Source organism: Benincasa hispida, unplaced genomic scaffold, assembly GCF_027475165.1.
Source record: "Benincasa hispida cultivar pf3 unplaced genomic scaffold, pf3_genome.v1.1 HicScf145, whole genome shotgun sequence".
Lineage (NCBI taxonomy): Eukaryota > Viridiplantae > Streptophyta > Magnoliopsida > Cucurbitales > Cucurbitaceae > Benincasa > Benincasa hispida.
The window spans coordinates 25,392-32,346 of NW_028325798.1; the positions used below are offsets into that span (position 1 = coordinate 25,392).

The 6,955-nt window shown below is 28.8% G+C and overlaps 1 long non-coding RNA gene across 1 annotated transcript; it reads left to right on the forward strand.

The window, feature by feature from the left end:
- Nucleotides 1-353: 353 nt before the first annotated feature.
- On the forward strand, nucleotides 354-4,210 carry LOC150031152 (uncharacterized). The gene is made up of 3 exons (XR_016526132.1): nucleotides 354-418; nucleotides 509-588; nucleotides 3,944-4,210. It is a non-coding gene; the product is annotated as an uncharacterized LOC150031152 (long non-coding RNA).
- The last annotated feature ends 2,745 nt before the right edge of the window (nucleotides 4,211-6,955 follow it).

Sequence of the window (6,955 nt, forward strand, 5' to 3'; positions counted from 1 at the left end):
ATTTAATGCATTTCTTGGTTGACTACTTTGGATAACACTTTTTGTATGGTAAGAGAAGGGTGGTAATAGGTAACCAAGTTTTCTTCTTCTTCTTCTTCTTCTTCTTCTTCTTCTTCTTCTTCGTCAGTGTTAATTAATCGCTTTAATTACCTTCTTCTTCTTTGTTAATCTTCTGGTTAGTTTTATTCTTCCTTGTGGTTTAGGGTTTTTTCTATTGGCCTTTTTTACATCTTCATGATCATCATCTAGAAGCTAGCAATTTTAGTGAGAAATGGTTAGTTTTTAATTTTATTCCTCAATTACTTTTTAATTATGGACTAATTAGTTTTCTAATGTTGAACTAATTCTCTAATTAGGCATACTTTGTGGAAGCCAAATTGCAGAACAAATTAAGGAACATCACATATATCTAATCTAGGTTTGTATGAAGTGTGCCTAATTATGTGCACGAAATTACTAGACCTTGTTTATTATGATTCTAATTACTTTTAGGGTTTTCTAATTTCAGATTAAATATTATTGGGCTTTTTGGACCAAGGTGGGATTCATGCACAAACAAACCCCAATTCTCAACTTCTGCTACATCAGGTTTTTTTCTATTTCATTCTTCTTTTTTCAATATATTCTGGAATTTGCTCAAGTTTTGCAAGTTTTGTAAAAACTCTTAGTCAAAATATTTTCTCAAGTTTTGGAAGAAGTTGTTTCTTTAAAAGTTTCAAAATTTTCTTACCAAAACATTTTCTCAAACGTTTTTCTTCCTTTTATTTCAAAAAGTCCCCTTCAAATTATCTTTTCAAACTTTTTTCTCAAACCTTTTTCTCTTTAACTTCTCGTATTAAAAAATTCTGCTAAAAATTTTAGGAAAAATATTCTTTTGGTCTATATGTGGTTGGTCTAGTTTCTATTTGGTCCCCATGTTTCAAAATGTTCCACATTTCGTCATAAAGTTTTGGGTGTGGTTTCAATTGTGTCTCTAGGTTTATAAATATAACAATTTTACCCTTGACATTTGAGTTTGTTTCGATTTGGTTTCTATATTTCAAGATCTTCACTTTTAACCACGATCTTTTACTAAATACTCATTTTGTTGTCCATAGTGTCTTTGTATAACATAAATTTAAAATTATTAATATAATTATAATCAATTAAGCTTCACTATTTTTCACCATATTTAAAATTTCACTCCATAGTTATTTCAAATTAATTAAGAGACAGTGACCAATGATTGGGAGTGAGTATTTAATGAAATATTGAAATTGAACGTGTAAAAGCTTGAGAGCTAGGGACCAAATTGAAATAAAGTTCAAACCTTAAGGGTAAAATTGTAACATTTTGACACGGGATTAAATTGAAACTAAATTCAAAATTTAAGAATTAAATGTGTAACATCTTTTAAACTTGAGAGTCGAATAGAAATTAGATCCATAGGGACCAAAAAGATATTTTTCCCAAAATTTTAAAAAAAGTTATTTTCACTTCAATTTTTTCTTTCAAGATGCCAAATTTAAAATATTAATCCTCTTCGTTTATTTCTCATTTTAAAGAAAATATTCCTAAACTATTTTCAAAATATTTTCTGACAAGTCTCTTCAAATTTGTTTTCAAAATATTTTGTTTCAAGATCACTTTCAATTTTTTTTGTTTCGAGGGATTTTCAAAATGACGAGAGTGATTTTGAAAATGACGAAAGTGATTTGGACAATTTTAATCACTCCCTACTCTCTCTTAATCATCTCAGGTATGGATCAGTTTGCTAGTTTTGCACATAAATATTTAACACATTTCTTGTTCACTACTTTTCTTTTAGGGAAAAAAAAAAAAAAAAGCTGTAGATAACTTCCTCAACGTATGTTATGATATTTGATCCTATTATTATTTGGTACATGTTATATTCTAATGAACTATGGATTGTGTGTCATTCTTTAATTTCACTTTATATGATATATCGGTTTGTTACTTTTTTTTTTTTTATACACTAACGTCATTTTTAGGTGAATGCTTTTATATATTGTCTTACATGTTTTATTTTTTTCTTTTGTACGTTTGATTTGATTTTATTAGCCTTCTGTCTTTGTTGTCTCTCTTTCATCGACATTTATGTGAAGTTGTTTTAGTTTATTTTGCTTTTTGTATGTTAGTTTTGTACAAAATATTTAATGCATTTCTTGTTGTTGACTACTTTGGATAACACTTCTTTGATGGTAAGAGATGGGTTGATTTATTTTTCTATTATCAGAGCTGAATTCTATTATTGATTGTATTTTGTGTGTCATTTATTTTAGGGTTAAATGACAAATCTGCTGATAATATTTACAAGTAATAGCAAAATATCAGAGTCTATATGCGCTAGATCACGATGGACCACTATCTGACAAATACTGGTCTATCACGATCTAACATAGATAGACAGTGAAATTTTGCTATATTCGTAATTACTTTGGTTGGTTTTTGTATATTTGAAAACAAAATTAATTATATTTAATTTTTAAAATCAAATGTAGAATTATGCTGAAAATATTAACAAATAATAGCAAAATATCACCGTCTATCTGTGATAGATCGCCATAGACTATTATCTGACAGATATTAGTTTATCGCGATCTATCGCGGTCTATCGCAGATAGACAGTGAAAATTTGTTATATTTGTGAATATTTTGTTTCATTTTTCTATATTTGAAAACGCCATTTATTTTATTTATGTTTTAAATCAAATGTAGATTTTCTTTATAATTTGGGGTGAAAAAGTTATACCTTCTTTTTCTCTATCTATTTTGTGACGGTTTTAGTTCCCTCGTATTTGGTACATTAGATTTTGACGACTGCTTGTCCTATATGTTTTCTTTTTTCTTCGGTGTTTTGATTTTGTTTGACAGATTGTAGATTATTTTTCTGTCTTTAGTTCTAGTTTTCTTTTTTTGTGGTTTTTATTTTATTTATTTATTTGGTTATATTTTAGAATTAATTTTTCTTTTTAATGGATGGTTCAATTATTTCTTCATCCTGTGCAGTCTAATTTAATTTAATTTTTACTTATTTTTTATTTTATAGGGTTTTATTTGGTAAATTGTTTTTCTACTTTTGCACCATGAGTTTTTTTTTTTTTAGCTTATTTTTTTCTTTTCAATGAAATGTTCAATTTTTTCTTCTAGAATTTATTTTGATACATTGTTCTTCCTCTATTTGCACTATGGGTTCTAATTTTGTGACCCTTTCTCTATTAAATTCCACAAAAGTGTCAAAAATGATTATACTTATTTGGTCCTATTTTATTTATTTTTGCACCAAATGTTGAATTATTTTCACGGTGGTTGGTTTAATTTGTTCTTTGTGAGACATTCTTTTAGTTTTATTTTATTTTGTACCCATTGTTATTTTTATTGCGCTCTCTCTCTTTATTGTCCCTCTTTTATCGACATTTATGTGATGTTGTTTTAGTTTATTTTGTTCGTTGCAGGTACATTACTTTTCTAATGTTGTGTTGTTTGTTCAAGTTTTAAGTATTTTTTTCTCTTTTCTATTTCATCGACTTTATGTCTCTTTTAATTTATTACTCTTTAGTTTTAGTTTTTGTATATTATTTTTGTAAACAATATTAATTTGTTAGTTTTGTAGGGAATATTTAATGCATTTCTTGGTTGACTACTTTGGATAACACTTTTTGTATGGTAAGAGAAGGGTGGTTATTTTGATTGTGTTACTGTTACATATGAGTTGGCACTTCTTTTTTCTGTATTCTGATCACACTATAGCACATTTCAATATGTGTGATATATTGAAGTTTCATTAACATTTGGCCTTTCATATGATTATATAAATGTGGTTATGGTTATAATATTAATTTTTCTCCTTAGATCAGAGTCTGCCTAAGGTTAAATTCTTAATCTCAGGCACATTACTTGTTAAGTTGAAGTTAAATTCTAAATCTTTCCAATTCTCCTGTAGTTGCTGGATGAGCTGAAGAAGAAGAATCCTGATAATGAAGTCCATCTCAACAACGTATATTACATCTCTTAATCTCTCAAACCCTCCCAAATTTGTAGACAAATAAAATTGTGTTGCCCTAACACGGAAGATTCGGTTGCCCTTGTAAAATCATAATCTTTGTATTACTTGTAATTTTTGTTTTCAAGGCTTGAATTATTGTACGACTTTTAAATTATAATTCTATAGTAGAATTTATGGATTAAATGTCATAGCCATATTGTTCGATGATGATGTGTCATGTTATACTTTTTTACCCAAAAAATGGATTTGGCAAGGGAACTTTTAAAAAACGGACAATAATTGATAAAACGGATAGATTTGGGCTTCAATGTCAGAAGAGTGCTTCATGTTAAAGAATTCTCATGGAGTTGTTGGTGCATTACCTCCTCCATGCCGCTCTGAAAGATGATATCTTTCGCCACTTTATGGAGCCAAAAAACCCTTTGCATTTGGGTACCCGACATCACATAGATAATAATACCATATTGAATGTCCAATCGTTTTAAACCTTATATTAAAAATCTAATGAATAGGGAGAGATAGTATGTGTAGCTAGTTACCCTTCGAAACCTTCAGTCTGTTAGGTCTGCATCTCTGAAACCTTAATGTCGGTTGCAACCGACAAGCTTTAATCACTAAAAACCTTTAATGTCGGTTGCAAATGACATTAAAGGTCTTTAATGTCGGTGGCAACCGACATTGGAGGCTATGTTATTGGTGTTATTGAAGTCCTTTAATGTCGGTTTAAAACCGACATTAAAGGAACCTGACATTAGAGGGCTCTAATAACACTATCTTTAATGTCGGTTGCCAATCGACATTAAAGCCCGAATTTCTTCTAGTGTATTATTATAAACTTTGTTTATGTAAACAGAATATTAGATAACAACAACAACAACAACAACAACAAGTAATTATTATTATATAAATATAATTATATAATATATTCATTGGGGCGGGACAGGAAACCGGGGTGGGAACGAGGTCGGGGACGAGGATGAGGAATATTCCATCCCCGTCCCCGTTTAACCAACGGAAAAAAAATTATCCCATTCCCCGTCTAATCGGGGATTTTTCGTCCCGTTCAAGGCGAGGGCCCCACAGGGTAAATGGATATCCCTAAGGAAGAGCATTGAAAAATTCAAAATTTACTTCAAATTATCACGTTGAACTTTAAATTTCATTAAGTTAGACTCATACGACATTTACCAAATCGTGATAAAATTTCATTGATGAATCAATTGTAACGAGTATGAATAGCAAATGTAATTGCATTTTTTTTTTATCTTGTTACTATTACTGTTAGCTCTGAAGGTCAAACAGTAATGGTATCAGTAAAAGTGTCAAATTCATATTTTTTTTTCCTCTGGAACAATAATCATAACGATAACGGTAACGATACAACATAATTTCTAGATATAATTGAATTGAGCACACTCCATTTGTAAATTAGTTTACATTTTTTTATTACATATTTGAAAGTAGGCCCCATGTGTTAGTATGGACGCTTAACACAAGTAAACACACACCAAAAGATCAACTTTTCACATTATCATTGATTTATTACCTTTTCACTTAGATAGACATGAACTAAGTTGTAATTAATTTCTACAATTTATTCGTTGTTATTCCGTGTTCGTTACTAATTAAAAAGTTGTTAGGGTTTTTGAGGTGTCACATCCCATTACTTTCATTAAATTAGACATAGTTTCTTAGGTTGTTGCGTCCAACATTTGTACCATGTCTGCGACATTTTTTCATTACCTTTTTTTTAATATCAATTTACCCATTATTTATTTATTTATATATTATTTATTTCCAGTTAAAAACATAATGCTCTTTTGATCTCATTTTCTATTTTTTTTCAATTCTTCTTTTTAATTTCATTTTAGTTTGTCAAAGTATTTGTATAATATTAAATTTACTTTTAAGAATTTAAACTTTTGAATCAATCGATAATTATTTAAAATGATATTAGAATAGAAAGTCATGTATTCAAACTTTTTAAATGTTATCTCCTCCTAAATTAATATTCAAATTTCTAGGAAGTGTGTATTTATATTATATTAAAATTAATTTTACCTAGGAGCTTAAGCTTTTAGGTCAATCGGTCATCAATAAAAATTTTCTTTTTACTTCATCTTTTAATATACATTCGCCTATTATTTTCATTTTATTTTTTTTTTAAAAAAATAGGTTAATATATATAATTTTAATTTTTTTATTTTTCCAGCACATATTTTTATATTATTCTTTGATATTATGGTTCATCTAGTTGTTCATTTACCGAAGGAAGCCAAATTTGTTGGACTTGTCAATTATAGTTGGATGTATCCAATTAAGAGGTATGATTATTTTTAGATTTTCAATTAATCATTAAAGTATGTTAATTGATCAAACCATTTCATAATATACACACACGTGTAGGAGTTTGAGAACACTGAAACAATATATAAGAAATAAAGTTTGTCCTGAAGGTTCAATTGCAGAAGCCTTTATAGCGAACGAATCATTGGCATTTGTTCAATGTACTTACATGGTATTGAAACAAAATTCAATAATACGGTTCGGAATGATGATACGATAGACTATAATACATCGAAAACTATTGGACATCTACCTATATTTTCACAAAAAGCATGTCCAATTGGTAGTTCACGTATGAAAAAACTATCAGGTGATGAATTACAAAAGGCTCATTGGTATGTCTTAAGCAATTGTGAAGCAGTAGATCCATACATGAGGTATGTACTTATGAACACTCTAAACTTCATTACCTTTTGTTTGATTGACTAATTGAATGAAATCAAACACGAAGATTTCCATGAGCAGCGGAAGGGATCGTTCCAAATTCCATTAAGATTAAACATAAAACAATTACAGTCTAAAAAGAAAACTAACAGGTCATGCATATACAGAAAATACAACATGTTAAACGATGATACAAGGGATAGAGGATGCATACATTTG